Genomic DNA, 16237 nt, shown 5'->3' with positions numbered 1-16237 from the left:
GAGGAAATTAAAGTAAACTAAAAAAATAAAAAGCTAAAATGGTATGTATATCATACAGTATATCATATATTCATATATGATATCCCTAATTTGAAGGGAATGTAAATATATAGTCATATGATTATAGATGATACGGACGTGACACAAAATAAGTTAGAATTCATGTGACCTCTTTGATTTTTGATGCAAATGGTTTGGCAGTTTTCGGCCTGTACTGTTGTTATCACTCACTTATCAGATTGCACCCATGGTTTTGGATTTTCACACTGTGAAATGAAATCGACCCTTTTTAACCAATTCTTGTTGCAATTGCTAGCTGTTTAATATAATTCATTTGTATAAATATTTGTTTTATCGTATAAATTAGAAACAACCTTACAGAATAATTGGAGCTTGAGAATCTGAGCAATTTTTAATGATTTTAAGATAAAATTAAGAGTCTTTTAGATATATCATTATTTTCAATACTCCATTTTAGAGAAGGCCTAGTAGGTAAATAAATGTGTTTGATGATTTTTTTTTTCCACGTCAGATAATGATTTAGGCATGAATTTGTGGATATTTACCAAAGATGTCATTCTTCCAATTTGAGCAATATAAAAATCCATGATTTGAACACTTTATTACTCCTAATTTTGAATATTTTTATTAATGAAATTTCATGATTCATGCATCAAATTCAAAAAACATTAGTTACCAATTCACATCAACATATAAACACTTAAATACAAAAAAATTAAACACTCAATATACATATAATATACCTATAATATAGATTAAAAAAATGAATACAGTAAGCCTCCACTTTGGGTTAAAAAAAATACATATCTAATAAAAATATAACAAATTCATCACAATACAAGTATAACACTAAGATATATAAATACAAATACCAATACCTTAGACTTAAGTACATAAAACAAAAGAATAAAAATAAAAAAATACCTATCACTCAGGTCAAGAAGAAGATACCTATCCGCCAAAATCCAACATCATCATTCAGGTCAAGAAGAAGATACCCTATCCGCCCAAATCCAACATCATTTTCATACCAATGGTTTCATCACCTCTTGCTCAGGTAGAAAAATGTGGAAGAAAAATAAAACCAACAATCATGGAGGGCTTGATGTTGAAAAAAAAAAAAAATGTCAAAGAAAAAGATGGAAGAAAGAAAAAGAAAATCGAAGATTGATGATGAAGAAAAATAAAAGAACATGAAGATCAAAGAATAAGAAGAAGATCGAAGAAACCACAAACACAACCAAAGCAAAATAATAAGGGCCCGTTTGTTATCCTACTCAAATTTTTTTTTTTTCAAAAATTAAGATTTTTTTTTAAATATGAGTTTTCAAAATCAATTTTTAAAATTTGAAAACTTGTTTGGTATGAAATTTGAAAACAATTTTTAAATTTAAAAAATGATGACATCTAAGAAAAAATGAAGTGTAAAAAAAAATTTGAGAAAAACGATGTAAAAAGAGGCATGTTTTTGAATTTCTTTCTAAAAATTGTTTTTAAAAATGGTCTACCAAACACGTTTTATTGACTAAAACTTATTTTTTTGTTTTTGAAAACAAAAAATAGTTTTTAAATAGAATACCAAACAAGCCCTAAATTACTTACCTAGAGAAAAAAATGGAACAACTATTGTTTTTTGGTCAAGACGACATCTTGCAATGATAGCACCCTCCATTGAATTTTAGAATATTGCAACCTAGAGAACGTACAGGTGAGAAGAAAGCTTAATGATTTTTGCAATAAGTAAAAGATGTTTCTTCTATATGGTAATACACTAAATTGGACAAGATTAGACCTATTTTGAATTTGAAAACGAAAACCATAAATGAAAAATCTTAATATTCAACTTCATAAATTAATACAACTAATTACAAACAAAATTTATGACAATACCTTGAAATAATGCATTAATTGACTAAAACAAAATTTACCTTTTTCAACTCAAAGGGTAAAAGAGGAAATCACAAAATGAATTTTTTTTAGAAAGTACATAATCTTACGTGACAAATTAAAAAATGGGTGTATATTAAAAAAATAAAGTAATATTAAATTGGGCCTAAAAAATGGGTATATCTCTAATAATAACTCAACAGCTGAGCATTGTGTTGGAATCAAATAATTTTTGTTGTTGCTAATGCTAGCTTTTGCATAAAATAATGGCTTTTTTATCCAAATACCACCTGAACTATAGGAGGTGTGCTCTCATACCACCCAAACTTTTCTTCTTGTCAATTTACTACCTGAAATTATCAATATGTGCTAATTTACCACCTAACATCTATTTTTCTGTTAAATCATCAAAAAATTTCCTAAACTTCCCATTTTGTCCTTGAATACAATAAAAAAATAATATTATTTTAAAATATAATTATAAAAAAACGTAAAAAATAGAAAATGGAAATACCTTTTTTTTAGGGGGTTTATTTAGATTTTTTTTTAATATTTAAAATGCTTTTATCATATAAATTGACAAAAATACCCTTAAAATAAACAGAAAATTTAACTAAAGTGACGGTAGGTGGTAGATTGGCCAAAATGTGAAAGTTCAGATGATAAATTAACAAAAAATTGGGTGGTATTTAAGCACACCCTCTATAGTTCATGTGTTATTTGAGTAAAAAAACCTAAAATAATAGTTTGGAAAATAAAAGTCAGTTGAACGAACTTTTGGAATGTAATTCTGCTTTTTAATTCATTGTGCCCCATTGGATTGCGTAGAGGGTGGAGGCAGCAAGACAGCCAAGCACCACCTATAAGCACAATTAGCTTAACAAGGAATATGATGCATGCATGCCTCATATAGATTTGCATATACTCTTGTTGTGCACAAATGTAGCACAATTATAAAATTTAGGACTCTATATTTAGAGATTTGAGACCGATTGTCTCACTTGTCTTTCTCACGGACTTGTCTTGTATATATCATGGGAATCTAATCATTTTTTTTGTTTCAACTTCCAACAAAATCACTTAATCGATATATATATATATATATAAGAGTGCTCTAAAACTAACTGGTTAGTAAACTAATACAAAACTAACCATGCTTTTGGGATCACCACATAACTAATCTCATAATCCGAACCGTCAATTATTTAGGTTATACTTCAAAGATCATCATTCTAAAAAATCAACTAAATCGAAAATTATGTAGTCATCTAATTCAAATCAAATAAATAAACGATAAGTGTTTTCGATAAAAGCATATAAATAGTTGTTGTTATAATCAAATGATTAAATGACTTCTGATTTTGGAGATTTTTTACAGGGATGATCTTTGAAGTAGGGCCTAAAAAATAGACAGTTCGGATTTTAAGATTACATTGTGCAGTGGGCCCAGCATGGTAGTTAATTTTGTATTAACTTACTAACAAGTTAGTTTTAGAGCATTCTTGTATATATATATATATATTATATAGAGAAGTGCTCTAAAACTAACTAGTTAGCAAATTAATACGAAGCTAACCATACTTTTGGGACCACCACAAAACTAATCTCATAATCCGAACCGTAAATTATTTAGGTCCTACTTCAAAAATCATCATTGCAAAAAATCGATTAAATCGAAAATCATTTAATCATCTAATTGAAATCAAATAAATAGACGATCAATATTTTCGATAAAAACATATAAATAGTTTTTGTTATAATCAAATAGCTAAATAACTTTAGATTTTGAAGATTTTTTACAATGATGATCTTTGAAGTATGACCTAAAAAATAAACGGTTCAGATTTTAAAATTACATTGTGCGATTGGCCTAACTAGGTGGTTAGTTTTGTATTAACTTACTAACCAGTTAGTTTTACAGGTGTATATATATATATGTATATATGTGAGATAACTATATAAGAGAAAAGGTAAATTTAATTCATGTGAAAAGGAAATATACATAACAGGATGATGCTTAAGGGTCAAATAATAAATATATCATTTTGGGTGGGCTTGAAAGCTGTTTTTTAACCGAATAATAATGGAAAAAATAGTAATAATTTTATGGGCATTATCAACACGATCTATATGTGCAACTTTTGTCCCTTTTTATCTACAAAAAATGTGGGAACATATAGTTTTGGTGAAAATCATAACTAATAATTTTGAGCGATAAATAAAATCAATTAATTTAGGCAAATTATTCAAGTTTTTCTACATTCTTATCATAAAATAGATATATAGGGCTAAATATTTAACATATTATATTATTAAATTGTCAATTCATATTATAAGCAAGTAAGAATCAACATGATGAACAATTAAAATGAATATATTTGCCTATATATCCCTATTTGGCAATTCATGAGTGGAAATATGATGCACATATATGGACAAAGAAGGAAGAAGGGATATGGATAAAAAGTAGCTAGCTAGCTAGATCGATGTGAGAGATATATCATATATTGATGTGCAAGACTGAAATGTGGATTGATAATTTGAAATTGGATTCGGGGTACATGGGTCGGCCTGTATTGTGGTCCATCCGTCTATGTCCATGTTGTTTGACTGAGAGGCACACCCCAGTACCTGATAAGCTTGTCCTTGGATTTCTAGGCCTTCACATGGGGAGGCCAAAACCTAGACCAAAACCATCGAATTCTTTGTTTACTCTCTCCCACTCCATGTGTGTTTAATTTATTTTCCTTCTCACCCGACACTCCCACATGCAGTTTCTGTTTTTGGGAGGATGATGATGGCCAAGTCGATCAGTAATTCAGTATGAGAATGGACAATATTTATTGATTATTATTTCCCTGGGCATTAGTGAAACTTGCTTTTCAATACCAGCCAGGAGGGCAATCCCCCATGCAGCAATGGACGCCTCCAATCACATAGTACGTACCCTCATTTATGCTTGTGACAACTCTAGCTATATACATATATGTACATATGTCAAGTGTGAAGTGCGCGTACATGTATACACGTCTAATAGAAATATGATCGACTTATTTGTGTAAGTGGTACTTACTTGAGTCACTTCTATTAAAAATGTATAATACAATGTAATACCAAAATACGGTACAGATAATTTATAATAAAAAAAGGGTATGTACATGATATTTTGAGATGTATTGAGGACTGACATATCCATGAGATATCACCCCTCGTTTGAATATGACTAATGCATGTTGCTTTATATTTTCTCCTTACACATATAGCATATTTACTTGTCATATTGTTGTTCATGGAATCTCCTCCACAAGTGAAACTCAATACATTAATGAGTCTCATGCATATCATTGAAATAAATATGATAGAAATAGTTTAGTCTCATGCATATAGGACTCATTTAAATCAATAATTATTTCACCCCATAATATTCTAAAAAGATGTATAAATAAATTTAACACTTCATAATTGAAGGTATTCGTAGTACGAATTCGTGACTCAAGTGGTATTAAAAATGAAATCCTTAAACCTATGAATCTTAATTCAAGTGGTATGAGATGTGTGAGATGAGAATAGATTATAGCTTTACATCTATATTGATAAAAACAGAGAGTATTTTTCTTTGGTACTAGGTTCTAACTTTTTTTTCGGGGTGAAGAGAGTTTTCCTCCTTAATTTGGACTTGAAGAGAGAGAGAGTGTGTGTATTTGTTGAGGGACAATATTTGGGTCACTCCCAAAGGGGTATTTCAAGGTCACCCAATTTTCCCAAATTTTGATTTCGGCAATACCAGTGCATGATTAAAACTGATCACTTTTTAGATAACTAATTAAATATTATCTCTGTAAAAAATAAAATCAATCGGAAATCGTTTGGTTATATAACTGTTGTCAATTAAGTAGAAAAAACTAATGATTTTCAATTAAAAAGTGATTTTTTGACCAAACTGTTAATTTTTTATATTTAATCAATAATAATTATATAACTAAATGATTTTTGATTTAGTTAATTTTTTATAGAAATAATTTATAATAGGTAATCTAAATAATAAACGATTCTAATCATACATCGATACTACCAAAATTATAATTTTAAAAGGACGGTACCTTGAGGTACCCTAAGATCACCCAAGTAATGTCCTTTGTAGAGGTTCTCCCCTTTCTCACTATTAAGAATCTACTTTTGTTGAGGTTTTTCCCTTCCTCACTATTAAGAGTCTACTTTCTACAAATGCATGATTGTGGTTATGTACTTATGTAGTGGATCTGTCTTAGAATTGTAGGGCACTGCAACTGGTAATGGGAGCAAATAGATGGGTCATCTTTTTCTGTCACAACTCTACTGGTACGTGTCATGCGCGCATGATGTTCGGAATATGTGTCATGAAATTTAATAATTCCACATGGGGCGCTGCAAGACAATTATACAATGCTTTTGGCTGCATGATCTATTGCGGGAAGATTCTTTGTTCAAATTTTTCGAAGAAAATCACATTTCTTCTCTGTCAATTATCAATGTAATAGTCAATCAAACTTTGAAAAGAATATAAAATATAAATTTAAAACCATTTTAGAAAAATTGGGAGCTATCATATAATTTTGTATGAAGATTCTTAGGAGCTTTATGTTCATCTGCAATGTTATTATTTTTTTTTTTTTTGGCTTTTTGAAAAGCCTCTGTTACTGTGTCTTTCTATGATGTCAAAATAATTTATCGAGAATTCAGTTATATAATTTATATCTTATTTTAGTAACCATTCAAATACAAAAGTAATACAACATTTACGAGAAAATGAAATGATCATATTTAATTTTATTAAGAATAAACTAAAATAAGTCTTTAGCTTAGTGCACATTATTTAGTCTTCTAGCAATGCATGTAGCACACGGCATGTGACATACTGTTTGTGGGAAAATCCACATCAATCCGAACAGCTAATCACAGCTCGACACGTGGCTGGTCAACATCCACTTCGGAGTTGACTCTCAGTGGTCAAAACTTTGACCCCCACGTCATCACCACTCGTCATCGCCTCTGCCAGCTCAGACCGGATCTCCACGCCGGCCCTCCATGTTCGGTCCGAGCCGAACCGATGATCTTCCATGGGATCGAGTGTCCATCTTCCCACGATCATCCCGGTCCGGCTCGGCTCGGCACAGGAGATGGCCTCTTTTCGGGTTCTGGCGTCGACCAGTTAGAGCTCGGAAAGACCCCCAGTTTATGGGACCGGCTCGGCCTGGAATCCCATGCCCGATCCGACCACACATGGACTTCGTGTCTTCACATGAAAACATGTGTTCGTATCGGCTCGGCTCGGCTCTCCGCCGCCATTCCCAGGAAGATCACGATGGGACGAACCGCCACACTTGAATGCACCTGACACAATCTTCTGACAGACAGAATATCAGGCTTGCATTCATGACTGCTGGACAGTTTGCCTGGACCTTCCAACCTTGCATTTAATGCAGCATTCAATGCTGAGGAAGCAAGCAGCTGAGCATGCAACTAGGTCTGACCAGGTGCGTGGGTCTCTGGCAACCATTCATTCACATGCAGGTAACTTATTCATTAAGTTTTCCTTTGCCTATATAAGGCACCACATATGCACAAAATGAAGCAGCTAGCAATCTATCAATACACACGCTAAACACTTTGCATTTCCATCCAAAGAAGAGCCTACCCAACTTGCTGAGAATAACCCAGAACATTTGCCTTGTTCTTCCCATTCTCCCAAGTTCTTCCTTTGTTCTTCCTCATCCACCATCAAACACCACCACTGATTTCTTCATCGGAGTGTGTTTGGCTGGTACCACACCGGTCCATCTCCTTTGATCTTGTTTTTATCTACAGGAAGATCTCAACCAGCATCCACTTCATCATCCAGCGAAGCACTTGATCAGCCAGATCAGCATATCTAAGTTGTTGCATCTACCTTACGAGAATTTGCATCAACAGATTGGCGCCGTCTGTGGGAAGCTGACTTCAGCCGTTGTGTTCATCACCGCAAACGCTAAGCTCTTCCTCCACGCAAGTCATCATGACTACCATATTTCGGGACACCAGTTCTTCTTCAGGAGCGTCTCAGAATGATGAACAACATCAGCCTGAGACACCTGAGAAAACGAGGGGAGCACAACTCCCCAGGACGCCAAAGTCCAAAGGTCCCTCCAAAATCCGAGCCGCTCACAAACTCCTTAAGGAGAGTCAGCGACATCTGGCCGCTGAGAATGCACTCCTGAAGCAGAATAATGAGCTGCTCGCAAAACAGGCCGAGCTGGCCGGGGAACTTGCACGCCACCGTGCTCAACTCGAGAATAGTGGACGATCGGGCTTCCGATCACACCGGACCCGAACCGAGGAGGAGGTCCTTTCACCATCTCCTTCTCGGCAAAGCACTCCTGCCGAGCCGAACGACCAGACCGATCGGCAGGACTCGGATCACGTCTTCCCGGGCTTCGAGGACATGCCCCCGGCCGAACAGGCCGAATGCCTGAACGCCCACCGTCTTCTTCAGCAAAAACAGGCGGCTTTCGGGAAACGTGCCCCCAGGAATTCGGGCGGAGACCGTGCCGACCCGAATACAAATCGACGACCCCCGGCCCAATCAAGGTTGGGGGCCAACAGTCCTGCCGGTTCGGCCGAAACCAGGGGCCCGATTCGGAATAGACTCGGCCCTATCGCCAGTCAGGATCCTTCCCCATCAGGAACTTACTCGGGGAGGCGATCAGTGAGCGACCGACTGGGGTCCACCATGATCATGTCAGATCGACAACCGGCAAGCGAGAGGCTCACTCGTCAGCCGGTGAGTGAGAGACTCGGCAACCAGGCCGAGTGCTCAGGGGAAAATGCGGCCGAGCCGACCCCGCCCAATGTGGAAAATCTTGTTCGGACTTTGGTCCAGGACCAGATCCGAAGCGTCCACGATCGGCTCGGACATGTCGAGGTCTCCAGGGGGTATACCGGTAGAGCCGACCACGGGGAGGAACTTCCCCTCCCGTACACCAGCAGAATCATGGATGCTGAGGTCTCCCGCGACACCAAGCCCCCCAAGATGGATCAGTATGACGGGACCAAGGATCCCTACGACCATCTTGACAGCTTCAGATACGCCATGGAGGCCCGCCAGGCATCTGAAGCCACGAAGTGCAGAATCTTCCCTTCGACCTTGAAGGGCTCGGCTCGGGGTTGGTTCCGAACCCTCCAACCGAACTCCATCGACTCCTTCTCCGACCTCCGGAGGGCCTTTCTGGCGAGATATCGGGTTGTATCCGAACGACTCTACAACTTGAACGATATGTCGCTCATCAAGCAGCAGGAGGGGGAGAGCCTCAAGGCCTATCTGATCCGCTTCAACATCGAATATACGAAGTGCGACGATTGCGACGATAGGTCAGCTAAGAATGCCCTCATGCAAGGCCTGCACGCCGGGGGACTCCGCTCCCACTTGATGAGGAACCCTCCCTCCACCTACGATGAGCTTTCTGCCGAAGCCACTAAGTGGGCGCGAGCTGAGGAGTGGGATGCTCAGGTGGAGGCCCTGAATCCCAGGCCGACCTCGGCCAAGAGGAAGGAGGGAGAGGTTGCAACTCCCAAACCCCAGGTCCAATCCAAGAAAACCAGGACCGAGGAGCCACGCCAACTCCTAGGCAAGGGACCCAAGTTTGTCCAGTACACGGAGTACACTCCCCTCAACGCCGGTCTGGAGACAATCTACTCCAAGATCAAGGACCAACTCCCAGTCGCAAGGGAGATCAAGGGACCACCCCCAGACAAAATCAAGGAGGGCGTCTTCTGCAAGTACCATTCCAATCACGGCCACGTCACGGGTGATTGCTACGCCCTCCGCGACGGGATTGAGACTCTTGCCCGGGCGGGTAAGATCAATCAATTCCTGGCCGGTGGGCCTAGGGTACCCAAGGCCGCGCCGAAGAAGCCCACCAACACCATCGAGGTCCAGGATGCTGCCATCGGATCAATCGGCGGGGGACCAACCTTCGTGGGGAGCTCGAACCGATCCCAGAAGGAGTATGTCAGACAGGCGGCTCAAGCTCACGAGTCCTTGTCGATCCAGGCAGGTCAGCCCAGCACTTCCAAAAGACAGCGGAAGGACTGGGCACCGGTCACCTTTGAGCCAAACGAGGCAAACGAGATCATCTTCCCCCACTATGATCCGGTCGTCATAGTGGCTGAGGTCGCCGGGACAACCATCGCGCGCTCCTTCGTCGACGGAGGGAGCTCAGTCAACATCCTCTACCACTCTGCGTTCGCGCAGATGGGCATCGGCGAGGATAAGCTGGAGACCGATACACCTGCCTTGGTCGGGTTCGGGGGAGAAGTGGTTCAGCCCCTCGGACACATCTACCTTCCCCTTTCGCTCGGGAAGGGGCCGATCAAGAAGACCTGCATGACGTACTTCATTGTCGTCAAGCGGCCGTCAGCCTACAACATCATTCTGGGCAGACCGGCTCTGGTCGACCTTGACTGCATCGTCCATTACGCCAACCTCCTCATCAAATGTCCGGTGGGCGACGACTGCATCGTCATTCAGGGGGACCAGTGCTCGGCTCGGTCATGCTACGCCGCTTCGATCAAGCAGAAGGGTCAGCTACCGGACTCACAGGAACTCGACTCCATCGCTGATTCGGGCAGGTGGCCGAGGGCGGAGACGTTCGATTTCACTTCCGAGCCGAACCCAGAATCTCGGCCCCTTCCCGCCGAGGCCTGGGAAGAAGTGCCGATCTCGGCCGAGACACCGGATCGGCTCGTCCGAGTGGGGACTCAGATCAGCCCCGAGCAGCGCTCCGCCATAATTGACTTCCTCCGTGCCAACGCGGAAGTGTTCGCCTGGTCTTACGATGACATGCCAGGCATATCGTCTGACGTGATCACCCACAGGCTGAACACTGACCCGGGATGCAAACCGGTCCGTCAGAAGAGGAGGTCATACGATCCGGTCCGATACGCCGCCATGGCTGAAGAGGTAACCAAGTTGCAAAACAACGGGTTCATCCGGGAGGTTAACTACCCCGACTGGCTCGCCAACGTGGTCATGGTGAAAAAGAACAACGGGAAGTGGAGGATGTGCGTGGACTTCACCGATCTGAACAGGGCTTGTCCCAAGGATAGTTTTCCCTTGCCCAGAATAGATCAGCTCGTCGATGCAACAGCAGGACATCAGCTCCTCAGTTTCATGGACGCCTACTCTGGATACAACCAGATCCTGATGCACAAGTCCGACCAGGAAGGCACATCTTTCATAACGGATCGCGGCATGTACTGTTACAAGGTCATGCCCTTCGGCCTCAAGAACGCCGGAGCCACCTATCAAAGGCTGGTCAACCACATGTTCAGATCTTCCATCGGCAAATCCGTAGAGGTTTACGTGGATGACATGCTGGTCAAAAGCATCAAGGCGGACGATCACGTCAGGGACCTCTCAGACATGTTCGGAGTCCTGAAGGAATATCAGATGCGTCTGAACCCAGCCAAATGTGTCTTTGGGGTTCGGTCAGGAAAGTTCCTGGGCTACCTGGTCAGCCAACGGGGGATTGAAGCCAATCCGGAGAAGATCCAGGCTTTGATCAACATGAAGTCCCCAAGGACACGCAAGGAAATCCAGAGTCTGACTGGAAGAGTTGCCGCCCTGAACCGGTTCGTCTCAAAATCTACTGACCGGTGCCTCCCTTTCTTCAAAGCCTTAAAGGGAGCAGGGAAGAGCATAGAATGGACCCCCCAATGCGAGCAGGCCTTTCAAGATCTGAAAAGGCACATGGGGGAACCTCCCATCTTATCCAAACCAGAAGAAGGTGAAGAACTTTTTCTCTACCTCTCTGTCTCTGACTCGGCTCTCAGCTCAGTTCTAGTGAGAGAGGTCGGCGGTGTACAACACCCCGTCTTCTATACGAGCCGAGCCCTCGCCGATGCCGAGACCAGGTATCCAAAATTCGAGAAGATGGCTCTCGCCCTGGTTAGCTCGGCTCGGAAATTAAGGCCCTACTTCCAGGCTCATTCCATCGTTGTCTTGACGGACCAACCGCTCAGACAAATCCTGGCAAAACCAGAGACTTCGGGTCGGCTCATCAAATGGTCAATCGAGCTCGGCGAGTTTGACATCATCTACCGTCCCAGGACGGCCATCAAAGGTCAGGCCATGTCAGACTTCATCTGTGAGTCGACCACCTCGACGGAGGATCCACCACGCACCGACGCTATGACAACAGCAGCCGATCCGAACACAATCGGCGAACGCGGCCAGGTTGATCTCCTCACCTGGACTCTCTATGTGGACGGATCTTCCAACGCCATGGGAAGCGGAGCCGGGCTTGTTCTGATCTCCCCGGAACAAGTTGTGATGGAGTATGCTCTTCGCTTCAGATTTCAAGCGTCAAACAACGAAGCAGAGTATGAGGCACTCATCGCCGGGCTCAGATTGGCAAAGGAGCTCGGCGCGACCAAACTAAACATCTTCAGCGACTCTCAGCTAATCGTCAATCAGATTTTGGGAGAGTATGAGACTCGAGAGCCTAGCATGACTGCTTACCTCGAGAAGACTCGTCTGCTACTTGGAAACTTCCACGAATACAGAATATCCCAAATCCCGAGGGCAGAGAACTGCAGAGCCGACGCCTTGGCGCGCCTGGCTTCGGCCACAGACACCGGATCCGCCAGGCATGTTCCAGTCGAAATCCTGGACAGACCTAGCACCGTCGAAACCGAGGCCACGGTTATGCAAACCGATGCCGAGCCGAACTGGATGACGCCGATCATCACCTACTTGGTCTCCGGGATCCTCCCCCCAGAGAGGGATAAAGCACGTCTCATCAAAACGAGGTCGGCTCGGTTCAGCATGATCGATGGTCAGCTCTACAAGAGGAGTTTCTCCCTGCCTTACTTGCGGTGTGTCACTCCCCAAGAAGGTCAGGATGTGCTGAGAGAAATCCACGAGGGGATATGCGGAAACCACTCGGGAGGAAGAGCCCTTGCCTACAAGACAATCAGACAGGGTTACTTCTGGCCAACACTGAACAAGGACGCAGATCATCTGTCTCGCGCTTGTATCAAATGCCAGCAATTTGCCGCGGTTCCCCATCAACCTCCCCAGTTGCTGACCTCCATATCCAGCCCCTGGCCGTTCGCGCAGTGGGGACTCGATCTGATCGGCCCTATGCCGAAGGCAAAAGGGCAAGTCACCATGGCAGTGGTAGCAGTCGACTACTTCACCAAATGGGCCGAGGCCGAGCCCCTGGCCACAACCACAGCCGAACGGATGGAGACTTTCGTCTGGAAGAACATCATTTGCCGGTTCGGCATGCCGCACACCATCATTGCGGACAATGGCAAGCAGTTCGACTGCAAAAAGTTCAGGAGTTTTTGTTCACGTCTGAACATCAACTTGCGCTTCACCGCGCCCTACCATCCGCAGTCGAACGGACAGGTCGAGGCCATCAACAAGATCATCAAGAAAACCCTCAAGACTAAACTAGATAAGGCTAAGGGAAATTGGCCTGAACTCCTGCCAGAGGTACTTTGGTCCTACCGAACTTCCTATCGCAACTCCACGAAGGAAACTCCCTATGCGTTGGCGTTCGGAACTGACGCTGTCGTCCCGGTCGAAATGGGGACTCCTTCATTCCGGACCGGCACGTACAATCCCGAGACCAATGACGCCGGACTTCGGCTCGGCCTAGACATGATCGAGGAGAGGCGAACCGACGCCGATCTCTGCCGAGCCGCCTACCAACAAAGGGTAGCCAAATATTACAATCAAAGGGTCAGACCCAGAAGCTTCGGATTGGGCAATCTCGTCATGAAAAAGAATCCCCTTGCCATCAAAGAGAGCTCATTCGATCCGAACTGGACCGGACCATATAGAATCACGGGCATAGTCAAGCCCGGCACTTACAACTTGGCCACTCTGGCTGGGAAGCCTCTCAAGCATAGCTGGAACGCTGAACACTTGAAGACTTATTACCAGTAAAAATGTAGTTAGGATCGGGGACTGTCCGACCTAACACCCTTTCCAATCAATGAAAAGATGGAACATTTTTCTACTCATTTTTCTTCTTATTTTTCGAAGCAAACACTGGGGACTCTACTCCTATACACTTCTAACAAAGAGGAAAGATCTAAGTGTTTCCTTCGAAAAAATAGTAAACCCATGTGCCGAGCCGAAGTGCCATTTTCGGCCCGACGCTCGGTGCATTACAGACTCATCAGGTCTATAAACTCATGTGTCGAGCGGGCGCGCCATTTCCGGCCCGATGCTCGGCATATTACAGACTCATCAGGTCTATAAACTCATGTGTCGAGCGGGCGCGCCATTTCCGGCCCGATGCTCGGCATATTACAGACTCATCAGGTCTATAAACTCATGTGTCGAGCGGGCGCGCCATTTCCGGCCCGATGCTCGGCATATTACAGACTCATCAGGTCTATAAACTCCCGTTCCGAGCTAGCGCGCCACTTTCGGCCCAACGCTCGGCATGGTACAGACTTATCAGGTCTATAAAAATCCCTGTCTGAGCCGAAGTGACTTCCTACAGTCCTAACGTTCAACATGATATTTCTAAAAGAAAAATATACACTCCAACCAAAACTTTCATCGTGCATGCCGAGCCGATCTGAAAGTAGGTTTGAATATTTTTCTCAAAACACTACATTCCTAAATATCTCAATGGGTATGCCGAGCCCATCCGAGATTTTTACATTCCTTAAATTTTTACTTATCTTGGTCATGCTTATCAAGCTGATCCGAAAACAAGTTCTAATTTATTATTACCATCCATTTTCATTACGATCGGCATGCCGAGCCGATCTCAAAATGCCTTGATTTTTATTATGTTTTTCACTTTTATCATTTTCTTGTCCATGTGTTATTGGTTATGTCTTTAGCTTAATTTCTGAGCCGAACTGACAGCAACTTGTATCATATAAAGAAAATACTGATAGATAAATAACATAAAACCAAATACAAATTGTTCCAAAAACAATTAAACCCGAGCCACACTTCGGCTCGGGAACAAAAAACAAAAACAAGACAACATAAAAGTTAAATAAAATCAGCCATCATGCAGATCGCTCGGCAGGGCCCTCCTGGATCGGCTCGGTAGACTCCTCGGGCGTCTCCTCGCCGAGCTGCACCACCTCAACCCCGCCGATCTGCATCTCAGCATTGGGATCGGATTCGGGGACCGGGGGAATCGGGGTCGGCTCATATGCAGGCAGTGGAGGATCTTCCGGAGTCGGCTCGACTTCGGCACGGACTTGGCGATCGAGAGGAGGAAGCTCATCCTGTTGACTTCCCTGGGTGTCTTCGTCGTCCTCGGACTCGCCAAGGAATGATACATCCCAGTCCGGCCTCTTCGATTTGATCGCCTCCAAAAGCTCCTGATACCCATCAAAATGGGCATCAGCCAGTGCCTGGGCGCTCGGCACTTCAGATCGACGTCGGAGTTCGACATTCTCGATCCTCCGTTCAGCGGCCTCGATGTCTCGCTGGAGATCGCCGACATAATGCCTCAAGTCCGCCACATTTTGCTCCGAGGAGGCAAGCTCCTTGCCGAGCCGACCGACCTCCTCCTCCTTCCTGGCCAGCCTGGATTGCAGACCCTCCGACCGTTCGCGCTCGGCATTGACCGTACGCTCGGCCTCGGCCAACTTCTCCTTCAGCTCTACGACCCGTGCCCGAAACCTCTCCAGTTTCGCCTCGGCATCGACGGCGGCCTTAGCAGCTTCGAACTGCCTCATGGCGAGCTGCAAGAGAAACAAATTCATCATTAGTCCGAACCGAGCGAATAGACAAAATCCGAAGTAAAGGAGACTTACCAACATGGCCTGGCGGGATGCGATCAGAGCCTGGTGGCTGAAGCCCGGCTCGCCATGATCGGCCCACAGCCCCTCCTGCACCCTCGCGGTCATCACGCGCTTGAGGCCCGTGACGAACGGCTCGAGGCCGGGGACTACCTCCACCACCTTCAGGGGCGCCGAACCGGACGCTCCGGCACCAGAACCGCCGGGCTCGGCCCGAGCCCTCTTCTCCACCGGGGCCTCGGCCTGGGGAGCCTTCCTCTTCTCTGCCTGCCGAACCGGTCTCGGCGCAGGAGATCTAGGCTGAGCTGCCGCCGGGGCAGGAGCCTGGACCGGCTCGGCAGGGGTCCGCCCCGCTGCCTTCTTCTGGACGCTCCGAGCCGCTTTCTTCCTAAGGCGAACCTCCAGTTCGGTGGGCGCCATTCCCCTCTCGGCTCTAGGATTCCACCTGGGCACAAACCAGGAGATCCCGCTCTGTCGGATCTGAGTCTCCCCGAGCAGGAACTTGGTTGACAAGTACTCTCCTGGT

The sequence above is a fragment of the Dryas octopetala genome, chromosome 2, assembly GCF_963921425.1.
Source record: "Dryas octopetala chromosome 2, drDryOcto1.1, whole genome shotgun sequence".
Taxonomy (NCBI): Eukaryota; Viridiplantae; Streptophyta; class Magnoliopsida; order Rosales; family Rosaceae; genus Dryas; species Dryas octopetala.
This window is presented reverse-complemented; position numbering follows the sequence as displayed.